Genomic DNA, 25000 nt, shown 5'->3' on the forward strand with positions numbered 1-25000 from the left:
GGGAATGGCTTGTAAGGAGAGATCATTATGAGTACCGTAAATTCTCATTTCAGCCCTTGATAGATGAATGGTGAGGTGGTGCTGTGGTCAGTTGTACAGTTCCCAAATGGTGGGACAGCAGTAGTTCTAGGGAGCTGGTTTAATGCTAAAGACCAGACTGTGTTATGGCCCCCTAAACACATAAAGCTCACAAAAGCCCTTCGAGATGGACTGCAACCAGATGATAAATGGATCACCTATAAGGATGTACGTGAGCTTACTACGTGTGGTGAGTATTTCGTGCAACACATACACAAAAAGTGAGGACGCAAATTGTGACGATGCACATATGATAAGAGGTACATATATTTTTTCGTTAAACACTGGACTGCAGATATGTTAATTGTCATTTTCTCTCTGCTCTTTCCAGAGACCCATGATGAGGCCAAAAAACGAGAGACCAAGTACACCTCAACTATGTGTCCAACCTCTGAAATTGAATCTGAGGACGAAGGAGATCTCCGCCAAAAAAGAAGATCCAGGTACAGTGTTCACTTTGTTAAAGGGACAACTCTCCCTAGGGTGTTGTAAATAATGGCACTGCTGTTGTAGTTGCAAGTAGTGCTAAAAGGATAACACACAGTGGCCTGAGGGCCTATGTATTCAGACTTTAGCCTTGACTAATAAACGTAGTATCATAACTACATTTATTTATATGTGTGTATATATATACTTTTTTTTAGGCCAAATCAGCAGTATGTGCACTCGGACTCTGACTCGAGTGGCGACGCCAAAAGAAAACGTTTTGCCAAAGCACCTGATGTGGGTTTCCCAGGTATTGATGCAATGCATTTATTTTATATAGGCACTTTGGAAATGGCTACAGTTAATAATAATAATAAACAGTTAAACAAATTAGTCTGACCATGTACCGACAAATTGAGCATTTTAATTTGATTGGACTTCTGCATTTCTTGCAGTTATTCTATAGTTGGCCCAAAATATATACATTGTGAATAACATGCCAACTAAAATATGTTGTAGGACAGACTCCAAAATCGAGCCGGTCTCGTAAGGCGCTAAGATACGTCAACCCTCCAGTTGTTGGCCAAGACCCTACAATGAATGGTATGTTGCTATGCATGTTAAAATGCCAACTAGATGACTGTTTAAACATGATTTGTAGCATCTTCAATTCTCACCCTGGCTTACCTTTTTTAGATTCTTTGGATGGTGGCAGGATCTACAGCTATTTAGATTCGTTGCAGACTCCTGATCCAAATAACAGTAAGTGAACCCATATCTGTGTTCTTGTGAGGAGATGGCTCGCAGGTCGCTGGCATCATGCATGCAACAGAATACATGTTTACAATGTGCATGCCAGCCCACTACAAAAATTCAAAGCCTTCACAACTTGCAAGCAATGTCACAATAAAAATGTGTAGTTGTACATAATGCTTTTATATTGAGCACAATTTCCACCATGTTTGAGTCGCAACTTATTTTACATTTCCCCTTTGTAGATCTGGTTACTAGCAACTACCGGCAATCGCTAACTCAACATAATGGTGAGTTATCAAGCAATCTCATAACATAATATTCTGGCATGTTTAAAATATCTGTATTGTCTCGCATTGTCTTTGATATTTTTATTAAAGTAGTATTTGGCAGTGCACGTGAAATCAGCTGAATGGAAATCAAACATTTTCTCACATGGGGGATTACAATAGCGTCATTTGCTAATAACTTTGTGTATTTCCTACTGTGTTTCAGCCGAGATGCCAGGATTTGATATTGTTCAGTATCACCAGCAGCAGCAGGCCTCACATGTCCAGCAGCTGCAAGATCGACAAAGTGCAAGTAGTGGTATGATACTGTACTCTTTCAGTAACAGTGTTTTGAGAGACGGGGATACAACTCCTTACACCCCTTCCTGACATAGAGCGACGCGAGCGAGCGAGAAAAAGTGATTAAAATGTATTCGTTTCAATCAGACTATCCTGACCTGCCGCGAGCGACAGTGAACTGAGCAGCGATGTCGTTCACCCCTCAAATATTCGCTCGCTGTGTCTCTAGTTGAGCGATTACGCGGCCGAGTCCCGCCCCTAAACACTTTTTATTGGTCGAGAATCCAGGTAACACACACTCGGACACGCGCTGCGTCATATCAGGACAGTGTCGTGTGCGATTTCGTCTCCAGTTCGCTCGCTTGCTGCCTGTCAGGAACCGGTGTTAGTGATTGTGACATGTATGTTAATTTGACTGACAAGTCAGATTTTGTATTTTTAAATATAATGATTTGTTTCTACAGGGATGTCGGGATGCAGCTCGGGGCAATACTACAGTCCCCCTGGTCTCTCACAACATGCACAAAATGGTATGCCATTTTAGAGGGAACTACCACCAGTTTGATCCAATGCAGTCAAACTAGTGAAATATATAACTATGATTTTGTTTCTACAGCGATGTCAGGACACAGCTCAGGGCAATCTGGTGTTTCACAGCGTAGACAGATGGCCGGCGATGACGGGCAGCTTATGAAAGGCAAGTCTATTGGACATGGTGTAATTCCTCGTGTGATTTGCTGCTTATTTTTATTTCTCACTTAATGATTTTAACTCTTCTTCTGAAGACCTTACCATCCAGAAGATGAATTCAATGCTTGCTGAATTACTTGTCGTGGTGAAGGATCTATCCAGAGATGTGCAGTTCATCAAGACCGAGTTGGCTGAGGGCAACATATCTGGTGGGACCAGGGGACACGGGGTGGCCACCACAACCACTATGCTCCCCTTCCAGCTGCCAATCGCCAGTGAACAAGACTTCAATGAGGCAGAATCATTACTGATGGAGCAATCAGTCCGTCAAAAGATGGTAATTTATTGAACTGCATTCATTTATCAAATGTAGATTGTTTCAGTGTGGTCTTGTTCAGGGGAAAAATGTGTTTAGCACTTTCTAGTTCAAAACGTGTTAGAGCTTGTATATCTGCTATTTATGAAACGTTTTGAAATTGTTCAAATATACCGTTTACATATGGACAGGAGGGTTAATGTGGTTAAACCTAATGACTGGCATGGGCTGGAATATCAGTGCATGCATAAAGTGTGTGTATAAACAAGTTGGTTGCTCTGTGTTCATAAAATAAACGTTATGCTGTTTCTAACGCAGGGCCTTCATTTTCTTCTCTCTGATTTAGATTTCTCGCCTGGCTTTGGTAGGAGGCACCAATTCAGAGAACCTGATCAGACTGATGTTGAAAACTGCTATGACCAACGCCCTGGCCAGTGGGTTCAACTGGGCTGGAAAGAAAGACAAGCGTTGTTCAGAAAGCAAGAAGCCATTCAAGCACACCACACTACAAGCCTGCATGTTTGGTGAGCTTCCTCCCCTGCAAACTACTTCATAGGTTAAGTTTAGGTAGTGCAGTGGTGATGCTGGTGATTCAGAATATAATTATGCTGTTGCAAATGGAAATGGAAATGGTGAGCTTTAGAGGTGCATGGATACACATTGTATTGCGATTGCTTAATTCTCTTTCCTGTCCAGTCTAACTGGATGCTGACTGTAGCTTGTTACTGTAGACCTACAGAGTGAGTAATTGAGTGATTAAAAAAAATCGCACTCGTGTGAAGTGAGGGCCGGGTGCTCGTACATCATCTCACCCACCTCTCTTCCTCCCTTTTTTATTTTTGTGTCTATCAGCTGCTGCTCGACAGTTTGACCCCAAGCTGACCGACCAGGACTACAGCGAAACTGTCAAGAAGTGGCTTCGTTATGCGCCAGACTGACCGGGAGGGAGGCATCTCAAGGAACCGAAGTGACCCAAACTTAAGTCAAGCGAACCAGAGTCAAACTTAGGGTACCCCAGCACAGCACAGCACACCACACACTGTTTCCCTGGTTCATACAGTACAAGGAATTACCCTGGCATCTACTTGAATGACTTATGCTGCTTCAGCCTGTTCTTGGAACCGAAGTGACCCAAACTTAATTGTCAAGCGAACCAGAGTCAAACTTAGGGTACCCCAGCACAGCACAGCTACCCCAGCACAGCACAGCACACACTGTTTCCCTGGTTCATACAGTACAAGGAATTACCCTGATGGACACTGTTCTTCCATGGACGGCATCTACTTGAATATGCTGCTTCAGCCTGTTCTTGGAACCGAAGTGACCCAAACTTAATTGTCAAGCGAACCAGAGTCAAACTTGGGGTACCCCAGCACACTGTTTCCCTGGTTCATACAGTACAAGGAATTACCCTGGACACTGTTCTTCCATGGACGGCATCTACTTGAATGACTTATGCTTCAGCCTGTTCTTGCAGTGTTTATTTTTTTAATTTTTAATTTTAACCTTTATTTACCCAGGGTAGGTTCGCTGAGCACAGATGCTCTTTTTCAGCTACGCCCTGCTTCACATTCACAGAGTTCCATTCACACCTGGGAGCTGCCCAGGCCTAACAAAATTAATAGTTGGTTTCAGGTTGCCGACCGACCCTGCCGATTTAGGTGCGACCCAATATATTTTATGAGTTTTTAGAAAAAATTATAAAAAAAAAAAAAAAAACGTTTTTATTTTTTATTTTTAATAAAGTTTCATAGAAATCTTAGTCAAACATTTAGTATTATGGATATTAAACATGCTGGCAGAGTACATGCATCCATGTTGTTGTGAACATTTTAATTAAATAAAGAAATTCCCTATCCATAGTCGCCGTGGGAAAGAATAAAATAAAAAAATAAAATAAAATAAATTCCCTACCTACCCATGGCCAAACTGACAACCAACCTGAAACCAACTATTAATTTTGTTAGGCCCCAGTACAACCACAGTCTGACACTGTTGGCCACTGAGCAACTCCACTGGAGCAGTTGGGGGTTTAGTGCCTTGCTCAAGGGCACTTCAGCGGTTGGTGTTAAGGGTATGGGAGAGAGTTATATGGGAGAGAGTTATAGAAACATTAGGGGTGTAACGGTACACAAAATCCACGGTTCGGTACGTACCTCGGTTTTGGAGACACGGTTCGGTATTATTTTCGGTACAGGGGGGGGGGGGGGGGGGGGGGGGGTAATCCAAAAAAAATTGCTTTTCATTTATCTATTTATTTAACTGTATTAAACAATATAAAACGAAATGGCCATAATTGACTGAGCAAACTAATGCTTACTGCTGTAACCTACTAATAACACTTAAGTAGGTTAATCTGAAGATTATTATATAGCAGATGCCTTGGAGGATAAGTCGTGGACAACTGTAGATCATCTAAGCTCCACTGTGTTTAAATTCAAATCCTATGCCATTGTTTATATTTAACCCTTGTGTCTGAAAACTAAAATATTATACTCTTATTAGGGGACTAAATTGAAAAACTCCATAAAAAGATTATGTTGAAATAATTTCCCACTTTCTTTTCCATAAATATTGTATTCAACTTCAGCCCTGATCATAACCATTTTTTATATTATTTTTGTAATGAAATACTCCCACTTTTCTGAAAAGAGTTGTTAAATATGACAAAAAAAATAATATGTGGTGGTTATGATCGGGCTGAAGTGGAATAAACAATTTATGAAGAGTAAAAAAAAAAATACAAGATAATTAAAAGATTATGCCACATATTATGTTGGCTCATCACTGCAAAGTTATCAAACAAATACGAATCTGATCAGACACAAGGGTTAAGTTGTTGTTCCCTTTCTAATTTCCTCAAACATCTAGTCTAGTTAATGTTAATGTGTCTAGTTATTTGACAATTGATGCTTTTTGTTGGACATTTCAGTCAGTAGTGAGCTCATACTTTGAGCTCATAAGTTTATAGTTAAAATGATTGCAATCTTGTCTTCGTTGTGCATGAATGCGTGTGCTCACCACACACAATATGTGTGTCACTATTCTGTCAGTGGCTATATTGTTAATGAAAGCCTGTTTGTTTTTTGTAAAAAGTTTTAGTCACTAAGTTCTGATACCCTAGAAAAAAAAAATTTCATATTAAAGCCATGTTGTCATTTTTGTTCACACATTTTTGGAAATATGGTCATATAAGAATTTTATTATAATTTATTTAACAATAGTGTGTTTAACAGCAGGAAAAAAACATGTAATGTTATGATGTATACATATCAGCAGCAATATTTTAATGTAAAATGTACATTAATCAGTATTGATTCCTTAACTTTACAAGTTACAAGTAGATGTACAAGTTACAAATGTACAAGTAGAGTACCATTTAGATTATGGTTGAATAAACATTGATGTCTAACATTGATTCAATATAAAATCAACTAAAATGTGCATGTAGATTACCATTTAGATTATGGTTGAATAAACATTGATGTCTAACATTGATTCAATATAAAATCAACTAAAATGTGCATGTATATTACCATTTAGATGATGGTTGAATCAACATTGATATAGTATCAGCTATGGTTGACACCTAACGTTGATTCAACGTTAGGGTCATAGACAACGATCTATATAATTTAGATGTCAGGCTTCAACATAGATTCAATATTTCTGCTGAACCCTATTTCAACGTTGATTCACTCATTTTTTGCTATCTGGGAAGTGATACAGGGACACAGGTAAGGTCTGGCTTAGTGATTATAATAGTGCAGTTCAGCATTCAGTAACCCATACTTTTTGTGAATGTGTTTTTGATACTACATTCTGTTGAACACACACCTCAAAACCGTACCTAAGGAAAATTGGCTCAATTGCAAGAAAAGTAATAGACTTAAGCATTACATCACGCACAGGAGTGGTTTGTGAACAATAAACCATGCCTAGGGGTGGTCGTTAGGCCCGAGGCGCAGCCGAGGATCATTAGACCCCCCTAGGCATGGTTTATTGTTCACAAATCACAACTGCAAGTGGTGTAATGCTTTTATACAACTGCCATATTCATCCAACCTTATTGCTATACAATAAACACACATTAATCGAAGATTTATTGAAAAAACCATCCGCCAGAAAAAGTAGTTCCCACAACTACAAAAAAGACAAGTTGCCTCCATGTGGAAGCAGCTTGAAGTGCATCCAACCAACTAACACATCCAATTGTGTATTATTGGAATGATTGAGAGAAGTTGCCTCCATGTGGAAGCAGCTTGAAGTGCATCCAACCAACTAACACATCCAACTGTGTGTTATTGGCAAACTAACACATCCAACTGCCTTTCAACTAAGGCATCCAACCAACTAACACATTCAACTGCCTTTCAACTAAGACATCGAACCAACTAACACATCCAACTGCCTTTCAACTAAGACATCCAACCAACTAACACATCCAACTTTTCTTTAGTTTTTAATTATGAAGTTAGTGGTTATTGGAATGATTGATTGATTGAAAATTGTATTACCAGATGCAGAATGGGTACAATACAGTACGGCTCAATACACACAATTGTTAAGGGGATGCAGACCTACTTTCTATAGAACTTCATTCTTAGATGTTTCATTAGAAAGTAGGTAAAACAAATTAAAACGTTTTCTTTGCCCTATAAGAAAAAAAAAGTTTTCTTCGCCCTATTTTTTTATTAATTTTTTTTAGCCTAAACTTAACCAGTTGGAAACCAGGCGTACAGTAATAAAATTAGCAATCAACCAATCAATCAATTCAATAGACCATGCTCACTTAAAACAGCGCTGCTTCTCTCTCAGTCTGACTCCCCCGCTGTTGCAGACAGGAGTGTGTGTGTGTGTGTGTGTGTGTGTGTGTGTGTGTGTGTGTGTGTGTGTGTGTGTGTGTGTGTGTGTGTGTGTGTGTGTGTGTGTGTGTGTGTGTGTGTGTGTGTGTGTGTGTATGTGTGTGTGTGTGTTTGTGGGTACGCCAGCGTCAGACAGTGTGAGAGTGAACGCTGCAGTCAGTGGGAAGGAAGTAGAAATTTAAAATAAAATTGCAAATAATCAATTAATCAATCAATCCGCGATTTTTCTTTTGTTCTAAAATGACTCATGACCCATCAATTACATCATCCAACATTGTTTAAAGGACTAAGACATTCGCATTGACAGAATCGCTTCATATTTAGTCGTTATGATGCTATCAACATATCCATTTATTAAAGATTATTGTCCGCCATCTTGTTTTCTCCCGGAGTGAGCCGGCGGAGTGATATGTGATTCGGTTGTGGGCGGGTCCTGGGCCCAGGACCGTGGATTGTTCCCAATAAATACGTGTAAATGGACTGTTTCAGCGAATCAGAATCGAGAAATTTGCATGCCGTTGTATAAAGTTATGATATTACATTCGTAATATAAAAAAAAACATGCATAATTCGTATGCAAAATATTGTGGTTCCCTGCTTTAGTCTGTTGACACATTTCTATACTAAAAATGCTTGTGTAGTCCTGTCCTGTGTCATACCTAAATGTCATATAACTGAATTGTATAGAAACAACTCACCAAAAGTGACTATTGCACAACTGATTTGACAAAAAAAATCCACCAAGGGGGGGAAACCACCCCTTCACCCCCCCCCCCCCCCGCCCCCGCTCCTCGCCATACCTTGCCTTTGATTGAAAGGACGCCACTGGAGACAAGCCTCCAGTGATGATCCTAGAGCATAGTTACGTAGTGAATAATGGAACAACTCCTAGGACACGATGACGTGGTGATTTTACTGGGATATGAGTTAGGGCTGGGCGATTAATCGAGTTTCAGTTTCAATCACGATCTCCCATGATCATGAAAACAAGATAATCGAGATAAAACGATAATTGTGCCGCATGCCGTGGTGCTTGTTTTCAGTCTTGTGTCGTAAACACAGCACACCCTTCCTCCACAGCGGCGCGCTCCGCCCACCACTATTCCCCCCCGAGCCCAGACAGTAGATTCAGCTTGTGTTGAGAGGGAGGAGGGAGCCACGGCACATTTGAAATGTCTTTGGTAACTTGTAGAATATGACAGAAAGGCAGCCTTTGGTCAAAAAGAAGAAAGGTAAAACAAAATTCAGTCGTCGTCATATGATGTTCTCAAATCAATGAGTAACCGTTTCAATATCAATCAAAATAATTGTGATTATGATTTTTGCCATGAGCAGCCTTAATATGAGTACATGTTTTGGATGTCAAGTCAAATGTACTTATACAGCACTTAAAACAACCCACATTGACCAACTCGCTGTATAGACCAGAGAGCATGCAAGTAAAATCACAAAAAAACAACACAAACTAAATCACCCACACAAGCATCAATACACACACCGCAGTGCATCAAACAAACCAACAAACCATAGGCATGGGCCCAAACCAAACCAAACATCAGGGGGATCCAAAACGCTAAAGAATAAAAGTATGTTTTGAGTCGGGACTCGAAGGAATCAATGGAGGGGGCAGATCTGACAGAGAGGGCGATGCCAGTGGGACAGCCTGCAGCTCCATGGGGGACCTGGAGGTGGAATAAAGGGTCAGTAATACAAGAGGGAGCCTGAACATTTAGAGTTTTAAAGACAAACAGGAGAAGCTTGAGCTGTACTGATAGTGGATAAAGGCCCGAATAGGAATAATAATGGTCCCTCTTCCCGGTACTCGTCAGGAGCCTGCAGGCTGCAGCGTTCTGGACCAGTTACAGGCGGGGGTCGGGACAGGGATGACTGACTAATCACAGAACACAGGGAATTGCAATAGCCTAAGTGGGAGGATATGAAGGCATGCTTCTCAAGATCTTTGGATTAGAGACTTGATTCTGGCAATAGTACGGCGCTGGACGAAACTTGCTTTTACTACTGCAATGACCTGCTTGTCAAACAGAATCAAATATCACTCCAAGGTTTTTGACATGTGGTTTAACAAGGGTGGACAGGTGGCTTAGGCTGTTGGCAATCAATATATGATGGAGGGGGGGGGGGCTTGCTTTTATTCAGCTGTAGGACGTTTTGTGTCGTCCAACACCTGATGTCCTCAAGGCAATGTGTCATCTGCATAACAGTGGAAGGAAATATTGTACTTTTGAATGATTTGACCATGGATAGCCTAGCTGGGGGGGGGGGGCAGTGTTGGACAGAGAAGCCTCTTCGCTGAGGTAGGGTGTGAAGCAGGGCTCGTACCTGGGCTCGTGGGTCAACTCGTCCAAGCAAGACATTAGAGTGAGGGAGGCGCTTGCGTGGACGGCCCTGAACGGCATAACCAGTGTGTGGAAATCCAACCTCCCCCGTCAAATCAAGCTCAGCTTCTTTATGCAACAGTGGAGTCTGTTCTTCTGTATGGCAGTGAATGCTGGACCCTGAAGCCCACCCTGCAGAAGTCCCTGGATGGGTGCTTAACATCATCAGGGATGAGCATGTCGCCAATGCAAAGTTGTATGGGGGGGGGACGGGGACGGACGTCCCACATTAACGTACGTGGATGTACTCAGGAGAGATGCGGGAGCAGAAAGTACCGGCGAGCTAGCCGGATGCATGGAGGATCGGGGTGACTGGAAGCACCAATGGAGGCCCGTCCGAGGACGACCTAGAGAGAGTTCAGGGCAGCACCAATCATGATCCACAGTATCAAACGCTGTGCTGAGATCGAGAAGAATCAGGGCGACACACCGACACAGTCACCAGAATCGACAGTGAAGAGCAAGTTGTTGGACACTTTCAACAAGGCAGACTCTGTGCTATATGGTAAGCCCTACAACCTGACTGAAATGTTTCCAAGATGTTATTTTGGTGTAAGTAGGGCGGCAATTGCCAGAGAATTACCTTTTCAAGAACATTTGATAGGAATGGACATTTGGAGATTGTTCTGTAGTAAGGTGGAGTCTGAGTTGGAGGGGCTGGCCCAGACTGGCAGAGACAGTCTACCTGAGAATGGAAGTAGTTTGGCGAGATAGAAAGAGACATTCTATGTGAGAGTGGAAGGAGGGATTGAGAGAGAGAGAGAGAGATAGTGTGTGTGTGTGTGTGTGTGTGTGTGTGTGTGTGTGTGTGTGTGTGTGTGTGTGTGTGTGTGTGTGTGTGTGTGTGTGTGTGTGTGTGTGTGTGTGTGTGTGAGTGTGTGTGTGTGTGTGTGTCTGTCTGTCTGTCTGTCTGTCTGTCTGTCTGTCTGTCTGTCTGTCTGTCTGTCTGTCTGTCTGTCTGTCTGTCTGTCTGTCTGTCTGTCTGTCTGTCTGTCTGTCTGTCTGTCTGTCTGTCTGTCTGTCTGTCTGTCTGTCTGTCTGTCTGTCTGTCTGTGTGCTTGTGTGTGTGTGTGTGTGCGTGTGCGTGTGCGTGCGTGTGCGTGTGTGTGCGCGCGCGTGTGTGTGTGTGTGTCTGTGTTCAACACTTAGAAAGGTTGATATATATATAAAAACATAGCACAACTATACAATACAAAACATATAAAACTGTAAAAACAACCATCCATGGTAGAAAAAATACACAGTCAAAATACATAAAGGCTTTTTCGCCAATGTCGCCACAAAATATAATTGAACCTGGTGTTAGTTTTGACAGGATTAATTAAGGCAAACAATAACACTGTTCATTGTCAAAATATTGGTTGCAGGGCACCCACGCGGCCGTCCCGGGTTCGCCTCCGCTCCCGGGGGATAATTTATCGCATGTCTTCCCCACTTCTTCTCCCGTTCACCCTCTCCTCTGTCGGTCATATCTGACCATGAAAAAGCTGGAAAAACGCTACAAATAAATATTTAAAAAATATATTGGTTGCAGATATAGAGGGGGGCGCAAAAACTGTGTTCAAACTTTTTTTTTTTTTTTTGCTGGTCAGTTTTTGGGTGGCCTATGTCACCTGTAGGAAGCTCTGCCACTGCACAGGTGAGCAGTATACAGCGGCGTACAATACGCTCTGAACAAGGAGATTTTGACATCTGAAGTGAAATCAGCGTGTTTGCCTGTGCGTATAATTTACAACACTGTCTCTGAATATCTTTATCATCAGACAAATCCTCTGCAATACAATGGCCGAGGTATTTAATCTCATTACATACCCCAAGAACATTGTTATTCGGATAAAAATCAGGAAAAACTGCCTTATGATCTTCTTTACAATGTACAATCATTATGTTACTCTTCTTGGTGTTGTATTGGATGTCACATTCTTAATTGTCATATTCAATTAAGTACTGCGTCGGCAACATAGCTCTCTTTCCTGTCATGCCAATAAAGCAGATTAGAATTAGGTCAGGGGAAGGGTGTTCCGTGTGGTCTGCACCTGGTTTTGACCCATGTTGTGAGTGACTTTTGCCTCACAGCGCATAGCCCAGGGGAGATGAGATGGAGCCTGTGTGTGTGTGTGTGTGTGTGTGTGTGTGTGTGTGTGTGTGTGTGTGTGTGTGTGTGTGTGTGTGTGTGTGTGTGTGTGTGTGTGTGTGTGTGTGTGTGTATGTATGTGTGTGTAGAATGTGTCTCCTATAATATTTCAACCACCCATATGACACTACTAACCCCCCTCCCGTTTCTCCCCAACCCCCTCCCTGTCTTCCCTCTCCTCTTTTATTTCTCTCTATCCTTCTCTTCCCCCCCCCCCCCCCCATTAGAGGTAGGGGGAGCTACGTGACCTCTCCTCTTCTGCCCATTTCCCCATCATCTCCCTCCCTGCTCCTCTTCTCCTCTCTCTCCCTCTCACTATCTCTCTCTCTCCCTCTCTCTCCCTATCTCTCTCTATCTCCCTCTCTCTCTCTCTTTCGCTATATCTCTCTCCTCTCTCTCTCTCCCTATATATCTCTCTCTCTCTCCCTATCTCTCTCTCTCTCTCTCTCTCTCTCTCTCTCTCTCTCTTCCCTATATATCTCTTGCTCTCCATATCTCTCTCTCTCTCTCTCTCTCTCTCTCTCTCTCTCTCTCTCTCTCTCTCTCTCTCTCTCTCTCTCTCTCTCTCTCTATATATATATATATATATATATATATATATATATATATATATATATATATATATATATATATATATATATATATATATATATATATATATCTCCCTATCTCTCTCTCTCTCTCTCCCTCCCCTCTCTCTCTCTCTCTCTCTCTCTCTCTCTCTCTCTCTCTCTCTCTCTCTCTCTCTCTCTCTCTCTCTCTCTCTCTCTCTCTCTCTCTCTCTCTCTCTCTCTCTCTCTCTCTCTCTCTCTCTCTCTCTCTCTCTCTCTCTCTCCCTATATATATATCTCCCTATCTCTCTCTATGTCTGTCTCTCTCTCTCTCTCTCTCTCTCTCTCTCTCTCTCTCTCTCTCTCTCTCTCTCTCTCCTCTCTCTCTCTATCTCCCCCCTGCTCCTCTCTCCTTCAGCTTGCGGAGAAGATGTGCCGCTTATCAATGTTCATTAAAATGTTCAGTGTAAGGTTTAGGTTCAGTGTTCTGCCCATTTAGTAGTCACATTTTTGTCACTGTCCAATTTAGTTTAATTTCAGTTTTAGTCAGGACATCTTTTTGTTATATTGCATTCTAATTACCCTCAAATCCACTTCAAGCCAGTCATTTAGTGCAAGTGGGTCCGCATCTGTCGGTAATCCGACTAGCACATTTCTTCTTCATTTCAAACTTGGTATTCTGTAGACAGTCAGCCAGGGACCTGCACTTGTATACGTTTATTTATTCATTTAATTTTTAATTGGGTCAAAGATCGATGGCACGGATCGAGGTAAGGACTGATATGGCAACCGGCAAGAGCTCCGAGGGAGGTTGACGTGAGGGAGTCTCTTTAGTCTACCTGGTGTTACGACTGGAGGGCTGGTTCAGCTGTCTGTCCACTGTGCCTCTTTATCTTTCAAATTTATATATATATATATGACATATATATACACACACACATACTAGGCTTTATGTTTAGATTTCTATAAATGGAAACATAATTTCTGTACAATATTAACCTCTTAAGCCCTAGCCATATTTTTTTTTAAATTCGCCTAAAAGTACATACCCCAGTAAATGGAAGATTGCTCCACTCCTACAAGGGCCATTTGCATGTATCTAGCAACATCTATGGACCTCTGGGTATGTATTCCCAGTGGGCTGGGTATAGTGAAAGCCCCGGGTGTCCTCTCTCTTAGGACTACACACATGTATGATGACGTCATTTCCTCGTGTCTAATTCATCAGGTTTCCGCCGGGATGCACCAAGATATCTATACACTCATATTTAGCTAATAACACTTAAAATCATTGGTAAACAAACGTAGTACTGAAAATATACACGTTGACTGCTGTTTTGATAGGGTAAGGACTGTATTGATCTATTTATGACGTGATATACATTTTGTATCGGTACCGGACACTCGGGCTTAAACTGTTAAGCCGTAGCCCTATTTTCTGAAAATAAGTAAATGGAAGATTGCTCCACTTCTACAAGGTCCATTTGCATGTTCTTGGTATCTGGGGACATCTATACTGTATGGATCTCATGGAATGTATTCCCAGTGTCAGAAATATTGTGTCTGTTACTAGGCTTGAGTAAATTGTGATGAAACAAAGGAGAATATAAATTATGATTTTTCTTTGCATCGTTGACAGTGAATAACACCATGCTAAAAATCTGCTAAATCAGTTAAATCAGCTACATCTGGCTTTATGATTAGCCTCTTAAATCCTTGTTGTTTGTAGACACTATTGTTTCTTTAGACAAAAACATTTAATTATTTATCTAGTTCTTTCAACAATTTGTTGGGTATTCTGGTTTTAGTCAGGTAAAATAAGTGTTTTTGACAAACATTTCTTGTCATAATTTTTGTCAAATTAGGACTGCCTGTTGGTCCATCCTTGCTATCTCTTCCTCCCAACACCCCAGCTCCTCTCTCCCTCCCCCTTTCTGCTTCACTGCCTTCTTTGCCTCCTTCCTCCTCATTGCCTGGCCTCCTCCTCCTCCACTGGCTTCCAGAAAAAAGAAGGTGGTGCCTGTTATTGTCGAAGACATGAGCCAAATTTCTCTGACAATGCCAGCCCCTCGCTCGGCAACGACGGCGGATGAGGGAATTATTTTGACTTATCGCACCTCTGATAGCCCCACCTGCCTCTCCAATTCGTTTAATTTTCTCCCCTCTCTCGCTCTCTCTCTTCCACTCTGCGCTCGTTTGGCATTAATGTTTAAACTGCCGCGAGTCATCCCGCCATCGACTCTGTGGGAAACTTTCCGCGTGCACGTCTACATGTATGTGTGTGTGTGTGTGTGTTACAGACCCTGTCCTTATGTATGTATATAGAGGGAGTAATGTATGTTATCTGTTGTGTGTGTGTATATAGGCATGTTTTGGTTGTTCTGTTTTTGTCTCCCTCCTGTGTAACATATCCCATTCTCAGGTGTCTCCCAGTTGCAGCACCAGCAGCCAGCTGGTCAATCAGCAACTCACCCCAGTGCAACGGCAGGTGAAGCTGATCTGCAATCAACATCCACTCTCCCTTTATATATCCCATTTTGTGGAGTGTTAGTTAGCTCTCTGGTTCATTGGTTGTGGTAACTATATGCTGTGTCTTTGTGGTAGAGCTTGCTCTGTCGTTTGCTAGAGCCGTGGCTCTTTGTGTGTTTTGGTATAGAGCTGAGGCTCTTAGGTCGTTTTGTGTGAGAGCTAGTCAAAGCTCTGTGTGAGCTGGTATTGTGTGAAAGCTGGTCAAAGCTCTGGTTGTCTATACTATAGCATAGTATCTTTTGTGTTCCTTATTGTTGCACATTTCTGTTAACCTTAACCTTTGGATATTTGTTTATTCCCTGTTCACCCAGCCTATGGTGATTGTCTTTCTTTTGTATTAATCTTTTGTTTTCGCACACAGGGACATTGAGGACAGGAAGATACCCTGGGGTCTACATTTTTGCATCACGTAGGTGACCTGCTGTTAAAGACACCAGCCTTAGAAGTGAGCACCGCCACCTGTACTTTTGGGCGTCCGCGCCTGTAAGGGGGGGTGGGTTTTCATTTCCTTTTGATATTTCATTTGGTGCCACTGATAGTCCTCCTTGATCTCTGTGTTGCTGTGTTTGTAAAAATAAATACTATTATTTTGCTAATTGTTTCATGGTTTTGTGTCACTGCACCCTCACCTACCCTGTCTGTGGCCTTGTGTTGCGTCTCCCTACTGGGGTACGTAACAGTGTGTGAGAGGTAGAGAGAGAGAGAGAGACAAAGCAAAGTCTCTGTGATCCAAAACCATTCCTCTAATTTGGAATCTTGAAAGAAGAGTTCACAGAAGTTTTTTCCGTCTCCCAAATAACTTTTTTTCTCAAATGTTTTCTTTTTACAGATCCTCATTTACATTTGGCTGTGCGCTTCATTCACCATCCACACAAATACAGAGAGAAAGACTCAGTGAATTTCCCCATGCAGACCGAGGAAGGGAGAGATAGAGAGAGAGACAGACAGAGGGAGAACACAACACGAGAGGAAATGTTTTGACAATTGGCTTTGTAAAATTTGATTTGAGATGTCTTGGTTGTGGTGCCTGGTGGACCATTGGATTAAGAGAGCGCTTGTGTAAATCCCCACACCGCTCCCTACACATGATTGATGTTCTATTTCTAAGTAAAATAACAACAAGCAACTTTCCACGGAGTGAGGCTTTTAAAACCCAAGGCTATTCATCATCGGCGCATTTGGCCTTTTACATGAGTGCCACAAACGGACCGACAAAGAGGAAATGTTCTCGACACAAATGGTAATAACTGTTATGAAGGCTGGCGTTTTGCAATGAAGACCTTTCCTTTTGGTTCAAATCGAACGATGAAGCATTCAAGTGAAAGTTCTCTTTCTTCGTTGTAAGCTGGCTCCAGCGACATGGTCAATAGGGTGGTAGACGTACTACACTTTGTGGCGTTGGGCCCACAGCATCGTATTTCTTACAATGGTGGGTTTTTTGTGAGCATCCTGAAAGGATTAACGTCCTGAATGGAATGGAATGGAATGCAAATAGGTGCCCATACTATGAATATATAGAATATACATGTGACTGGCTGCTGGCAAACCAGCACTTATGGTCCAAAAATTACTTATTACAATATAATAATTTCCTGAAAGAGCATGATCAGACCTACAGAATGATGCATGTTGCACCTTCAAAGGAACATGGTGAATAGCCTAGCTTAGCACAAATTAATGGAAGCTGATACGGACCACAGCTAGTCTAGCTTTTGGCCCAAAACACCTCTCCCGGAGTTTTAAGCTATGGTTCATATCAGCTTATTTCTTTTTATGTCAAAATATTGTATGCTCACACAAAGCTTTAATGGATGTGTGGTGTGTAGTCTGTTATTTGTTCTGTGTTTGCTACTGTCGGGTTCAGTTAATTTGACCTTGGAGAGACAGTGAGGAGAAGGTTTTAGGTTCAAAGATTTATTACAGAGTGAATAAAACAATATTACAGATAATACACATCACAGCTGTGGAGTGGACACAAAATCAGTACTTAGCTCAGGGCTTCACAGAGACTGTGTGTCCAGGGCTGCTCCCTTCATTGCCAATTTATACTCCATGCAACACGTCTAAACAAGGAGACAGCTAGAATAGCGAGGATCTCAGTTTACAGTCTTTGTCACCTGTGGTTCAGTTGTGCAGGACAGACTGTGGGTCGAATTAGTGCATTTCTATATGGCAATGGCCTGCTTTAATACAGTAAACAGCACATTTTGTAATAGTATACATATTTGTAGATGGTTGTCTATACATTCTTACAATGGATAAATGGAACAATAGATTGATTCATATAGCATCTATTTATGAATACTGTAACAAGTTTATTTTAGTAGGCCAAATCCTGCCTCTGTCTGTGCCTCCTACCAACAGCTGCATGGCCTGGTCAGAAATAGCTGTTGGTATTGTCCCTGAATAGAGACGATTACAACACATAAGAATGATAGAAGAATAAATGTATTAAGGGTAATACGTGATCTGTATCCTACTATCATTCATATAATACAGCGGCTCAGGAGGTAGAGCGGTCGTCTGGTAATCAGAAGGTTCCCGGTTCGATTCCGGCTCCTCCCGGCAGTGTGTTGAAGTGTCCTTGAGCCAAGACACCCCTAACTGCTCCCGATGAGCAGGTTGGCACCTTGCATGGCTGCCTCCGCCTTCTGTGTGTGAACGGGTGAATGTGATGCATATGTTGTAAAAGCGCTTTGGATAAGCTTATTTTATTTCATCGACAAGATTTCAAGATTCAAGATTTAAGGGGTTTATTCATCACATACATACACAAGACATGAAATGAAGGTGGCCAATTATTGTTATTATTATTCATGGTCATATTATCATTATTATTATCATAATTATGGTTATGATTATTATTATATTATGATTATTATTATGGTTATTATTATGATTATGATTATTATTATTATATGATTATTATTATGATGATTATTATGATTATTATTATTATTATTATTATTATTATTATTATTATTATTATTATTATTATTATTATTATTATTATTATTATTATTATTATTATTATTATTATTATTATTATTATTATTATTATTATTATTATTATTATTATTATTATTATTATTATTATTATTATTATTATTATTATTATTATTATTATTATTATTATTATGAAGCTGTAAGGTGCACTTGAGCTGACCATTATGTTAAAATAAATATGAAGTTTTAAAGGGGGCAGGAAACATGAGTCTTCTTCATCCTGCTCCTTTTCGGCCATGGGTGTATCATGTTAAAAAAAATAAAGATGTTGGTGATATTGTGCAAAGATGAACTGTACCCCCATGTACGAAACAAAATAAAATGAATGAATCAATGAATTGTGTAAAAAATACAAATAATAATAGAATAAAATAGAATAGATAAAAATAGACATGATACAAGTATTAAGATAAAATACAATACAATGCTAAGCTTACAAATTAAAAAGGTAATGAGTCCTATGTGTACATTACTATACAATATACAGTTATACTATATTTCACTATGCTATACTACCTATTAGGGGTGTAACGGTACACAGACGCCACGGTTCGGTACGTACCTCGGTATTGGTGTCACGGTTCGGTACAAATTCGAACAGGTAAAAAATATTTATAATTATTATTATATATTTATAATAATTATTATAATTATAATTATTATTATTAAATAGAATAATTTTCTATAGGCTTGCCGTGGTAGTCAGTGATACTGGTGTCATTATGTGTTCAGGCGTCCACTGAGTAAATTAATTGCCTACTGCCCCCTTAACAATTTAGGCTTGTTAAGTTTCAGTTTCACTTGTAGAGAGGATTTAACTGCGCGTGAAGCCGAGACTGAAGACTAGAGAACAGATGACCAGTGATGGGCAAGCTACTTGGAAAATGTAGCAAGCTACACTACAAGTTACTCTCGATTAAATATAGCTCAACTACAATGGAAGCTATCCCCAGAGAAATGTAGCAAGCTACACTACCGAACTCATAGTTGTAGCCTCCCCAGCCCTCCTCCAAAAGATCGACCACCTTGTTCTCTCCGTGGATGGCTACTCCATCTGCCCCTCCACAGAGGTAAGGAACCTGGGCGTCATACTGGACTCCACCCTCTCATTTCACCCTCACGTCAAGTCTGTCACCAGATCCGCCTTCTTCCACCTCCGAACCATCTCCCGCCTCCGCCCCTCACTCTCCGACACCTCAGCGGAAACACTCATTCACGCCTTCATCACTTCCCGCCTCGACTACTGTAACGGAGTCCTTCTTGGTGCCTCCAAGAAGGTTCTGGATCGTTTACAGTACGTCCAAAACTCTGCTGCGAGGGTCCTCACGCGCACCAAACCCTGGCAGCACATCACCCCCACCCTGCAAAAACTCCACTGGCTCCCCATCAACTATCGAATCCCCTACAAGATCCTCCTCCTCACCTACAAATCCCTGCACGGGTTGGCCCCTTCCTACCTGACCAACCTACTCCACCCCTACACTCCAGCACGAGGCCTCCGATCCTCCAACTCCGACCTCCTCACCATCCCCCGCACCAGGCGTTCCACACTGGGAGACCGAGCTTTCGCTGCAGCAGCCCCCAGACTCCCTCTCCCCCCTCATCCGAGGCTCTGACACCATCAACCTCTTCAAAACCAAGCTAAAAACCCACCTGTTCACACTTGCCTTCACGCAACACGGCCCCGCTCCCAAGTAGCCCACCCCTGACTCTTTTTAAGCCACAGATTCCGTTGTTTTGTTTTGTTTTGTTGTTTGTTTGTTTGTTAATTTTAACCACTTCATCCAATTGGACAGAACTTGCCTCCTTTTTTTATTTATTTTTATCTCTTATCTTATTTGTTTTTCTTGTTGTTACTATACACAGATCTTTTATGTATTTTATTATATATATTTTTTCAATTTTATTACTTACTTTTATTTTTTTTCCATCCTTTCCTTGTACAGTGTCCTTGAGTCTGAGAAAGGCGCTTCTCTCTTAAAATTCAATCTATTATTATTATTATTATTACTACAAGAACATGGCAAAAATAGCTAGCTACATCGGCACTAGTTTAATATTTTTTTTTACTTCGTGATCAAGTTTCCACCAAACAAATAGGCAGGGAAAAGAAATCTCAGTTTGATTGTTTATTATAAAACTGAAACAAGCCCTCGGTCTGGCTTTTTGTATCATCCTTTTAACATGAACTTGTATTATGTACAAAATCCAGGAAGGCAAGTTTAGCTGGGTGCAGCCTCTACAAAAGAAAAGAAAGAGACCATTTGGTTTTATCAGTTTTTATAGTATAGTATGTTGATTACTTTTGATGCAGTAATGGTCTTTTTCTTTTCTATTCTATCTTTATGTATTATTTATCCCTAAACTCTGCATCTTCTGAAACCTGCCCACTTTATCAACCAAAAACACACTTCTTCAATATCTGAATTGTAACTGTTTTACTTCATTTTACTAGTATTATGCTACCATGTATATACTACTACCAACTATGCTAATATGTCTATACTACTACAGTATGTACTCAGAGTATAACACTCAAGCTTGACACTGACAAACAATACTACTTATCCTTGGCTGCTAGATATGTACCACTCCTGCTGACTTGTTGTACACAATTTGTAAGTTGCTTTGAATGAAAGTGTCAGCTAAATGACCAAATGTATTTAAATATGTAACTCACAAAAAATTCCATGGCCCCAAAATCATGTGGGGACCCCCCCTGGGGGTCCTGTCCCACAGGTTGAGAACCACTGCTTTTCCCTCTTTTTTTTCTTTTCTCCACCCCCATAATATTGTTCATTTTCTGCCTACAGTGAAACATCATCATGATTGATTGATTGATTGATTGAAAAGTTTATTAACAGATTGCAGAATGGGTACAGTACAGTACATCTCAATACATACAATTGTTAAGGGGATGCAGACCAGAGAAAGACTTTCGTCTTGTTTACATCAGGGTCCCCATTTTCAATTCATCATAACATATGACATACATGACATACAGATAGACAGTACTGCTACATCTATACATTTATGACATATCAGATTTGCAAATACAGTACTGTTTGTGATACAAAAGTGTCCAGAAAAGGAGTGTATATACATTTGGCATAGAAACTGTACATAGGAGGAGGTTGGTGGGGTGGGGTTGGGTGAGGGCTGTACATTGGAGGTGGGGGGGGGGGGGGGGGGGGGGGTTGGGTAGGGGACACACACACATTTTACACTGTACATTGGAATATTGACAAAGCCTTACTTGGTCATTTACTGTACAACTAGGTTAGGACATTTGTAGGGCCAGTTTCGAATTGCAGGTCTCACGTAGGTGTTTTTGAGAGTGTTTTTGAAGGTGGGTAGGGTAGTGATTCACATTCCTTTACAGCTTTAGGCAGGGCGTTCCACATTGATGTGGTATAATTGCGAAACGTGTTTAGTCCCTTGTTTGAGCCGAATCTGGGTTTTACATGATTTGTGGAGCTCCCTCTGGTGTTGTGATCGTGGTATTCACTGACCTTTGGGAAGTATTTTGACATGTACATGGGTACCTTGGTCGCGTAGTGTATCTTGTAGACCAGGCCCATTGCAAGTTGCTGTACTCTGTCGTCTACTCTAAGCCATCCTAGGTTGTCAAAGTGGGCAGGGGTGAGGTGGGTTCTAGGAGTCAGGTCAAGTAGTAGTCTGACTAGCTTGTTTTGAGATGTTTGTAATTTGTTTTTTAGTGCCTTTGAGGTGCTTTGGTACCATGAGGTGCAAGCATAGTCGTAGTACCCTTGAATGAGTGCTCCTGCTAGAGTCTTCAGGGTATTCTTGTTTACCAGAGAGGAGATCCGGTACAAGAATCGCGTTCGTTGGTTGACTTTTTTTATTACATTGGATGCCATTTTGTCACAGGAAAGATTAGCCTCTAGGATGGAACCCAGGTAGGCTAATTTCATCTTTCCTTGTGATAATATTGGCACCCACTGTAACCGAGAAGCCGTCGGTCTTGCTGAGTTTGTTATTTGAACCGAAGAGAATGGACTCTGTTTTGCCCATGTGTAATGATAGTTTGTTGTCGGCGAGCCATATGCAGATTTTGCCTAGTTCCGAGCTGAGGGCTTTTTCAACCTGTAACTTGTTCTTGTCAGAGACCAGCAGGGCTGAGTCGTCCGCAAACAAGAACAAGTTGCAGTCACAAGCTGACGACATGTCATTTGCATAAATTAGGAATAGTAGCGGTCCTAGTATGCTTCCTTGTGGAACACCACAGCTCACTGTGAGGGGGGGGATAGGGTACCGTTTACTTCCACCATCTGTTCCCTCCCCTCCAGGTAGGATTGTATCCAGCTCACTGATAAACTATCAAAACCAATTGCTTTTAGCTTGTCAATCAGAATGGTGTGATTGACAGTGTCGAAGGCCTTTTGTGATAGCAGCTATCACAGATAGCAGCTATCTGTTAGTTAAAGCTGTTGACAAAAAGTGTACTGACTTGTGTGCTGTTTGGGAACAGTTGATTTTCATCAGCTCACCTGAATGTGTTCTCAAGTTAGTGCTGGACGTGTTGAGAGCAGCATATGTTTTAGCCGTTTTTTCAGTCAAACTCATAAATGTGTCCCAGATAGGGCCATGGAGAGGCATTGTTGTTATTGACATCATCATCTTCATCAATGCCATCGAACCCCTCTGCCATTTCGCGCGGACTGGTTCATGTAATCCGTTAAATTGCATTAATTCAGTAAGTCTGTGTTTTGATTTTCACTTCCTGCTTTGCGGCTGGAGTCCCGCCCTATCCTGCCTCTGATTGGCCTACCCGTAATGTTTTGGCCTACCATACCCAATCGTGAGTCGTCATACTCATATCTAAACCAACCAACCAATCATAGTGGGTTTTTTACGGGGAGTTTTTTTTTCTCCTCACATATCTTCTAGTCTAGACTGTTTCTCCTGAAAGTAGCGTGTAACGTTTCTCGTCGCCACGTCACTACTTCGTTCTATAAATAGCTCCGCTACAGAGACCGCTACCTGGTTAAAAAGTAGCGACGCTACCAGCACGCTACTGAGAATTGTAGTTAAGCTATGTAGCGTCGCTACTTGTAGCTAGCTACTGCCCATCACTGCAGATGACACAACAATGGAAAGGATTTATCAATATTTTGGATTTAAACACAGAGCTCAGATGATCAGTCCGGAAAAGTATTGCTTTTTTTTTCTTCTTCGGTCAGCTGTGAGTCTGCGGGAGAAGGTTGGCGTGTGTGTTGGTGAGTGACACCCCAACTTGGTGTGTGTCTGTGTGTGTGTGTCAAAAAAACAAAAGAAAACTGTAAAATTGTAATGACCCTGCTGTGTTACAAACATGATATAATTCATTCATGGTTACACCTGTAAGGGGAGGGGAGGGAGGAGAGGAGAAATAGCCTGCAGTGCAGAGGGTCAGTGAGTGTTGTTATTTGTTCTGTCTGATCGTCATCGTGGGTGCGTTTACAAGCTTCAACGTTTTATTCATCATCTAAATTTGGCAATACAAGCTTAATATTCAACGTTAAAGATCAATGTAAGCCTGTGTAAAGTAAAGTAAAGATATTGAGCATAGATTTGTAAAATGTCCAACCCTAGTTTCACCTAGTGGTATGTATTCTTCGTATGGCTGCATGTACCGCACCGTGAGCCACGTACCATAAATTCACGGGACGAATACACGTACCGTTACACCCCTACCTATACTTTACAAAAACAAAAACATCCAGTTATGTTTTAAATTGTTTCGCCTTTTTGGCCTTTATTCTTTCCTTTAACTCATTCATGGCCAACCACGACTATAGTCGGGTTATCTTGCCATGCGTTGAGCGCCAAAACCTGAGTATAGTCCGGTTTTCGATCGTTTTCATAGTTTTTTCTTTTATATCGTTTTTTTTATTCTATATAGTCTCACAGACCTCTGTGTATCATTGGGACTCATTCTGACATGCCGAGATTGCAATGCCGGCCGAATCCTGCTAGGTGGCAGTATCGCCTACCCTTTAAAACCTTATTTCACACTGTGTGTTACATTATATATGGTCCGGGCGGAGAAATGGTACAAGTGAAAGGCTTCATTCGAGCTCCTTGGAACGCGTCCGGCACACTTCATGCATAGTTTGTCCCATTTCATGTCAGGAACCCGATGGACATCAATACTGGAAATCGCGATCAGACAATTGGAATATTCTTTTTGCAATACCTCCTATCAAAGGTAAGGACTATATGACATCACTCCTACATTTATCCTAAAATGCACATAGCGCTCCATAACTCAGCTTCCAGGAATTAGCCCGGATCACTCTGAAACGATACAATATTCACCACGGATAACACGCAAATGTATACATGAAAAAAGTAAAACAAATGTACATGTTGGACGAGAGATAGTGACTGTCAAATGAGCCATAGTATTGTCTCCATAGCTATAATATAGAATATAGATATAGCTCTGCAAACATCGTGAAACACAGTGAAAATTACCATCTTTTTAAGCGTGGCCACAGGCAGTGCAGATGGCGAGATAGCATGGCGCTGAAAGTGTTAAGGGTGCGTGCCGGTTGAGCCTGGTTTCTAAAGCATTGGTTCCTAGCCCTGGTGTTGTGATGCTCCATTTGGACCTTTGCAGGAGCTTGAGCTTAATGTGTTATCATACAAAACAGCTCTGCTACTCAGGCTTTTTTCGGCTAA

The sequence above is a fragment of the Notolepis coatsorum genome (genome assembly GCF_963971535.1).
Source record: "Notolepis coatsorum genome assembly, chromosome: 12".
NCBI lineage: Eukaryota > Metazoa > Chordata > Actinopteri > Aulopiformes > Paralepididae > Notolepis > Notolepis coatsorum.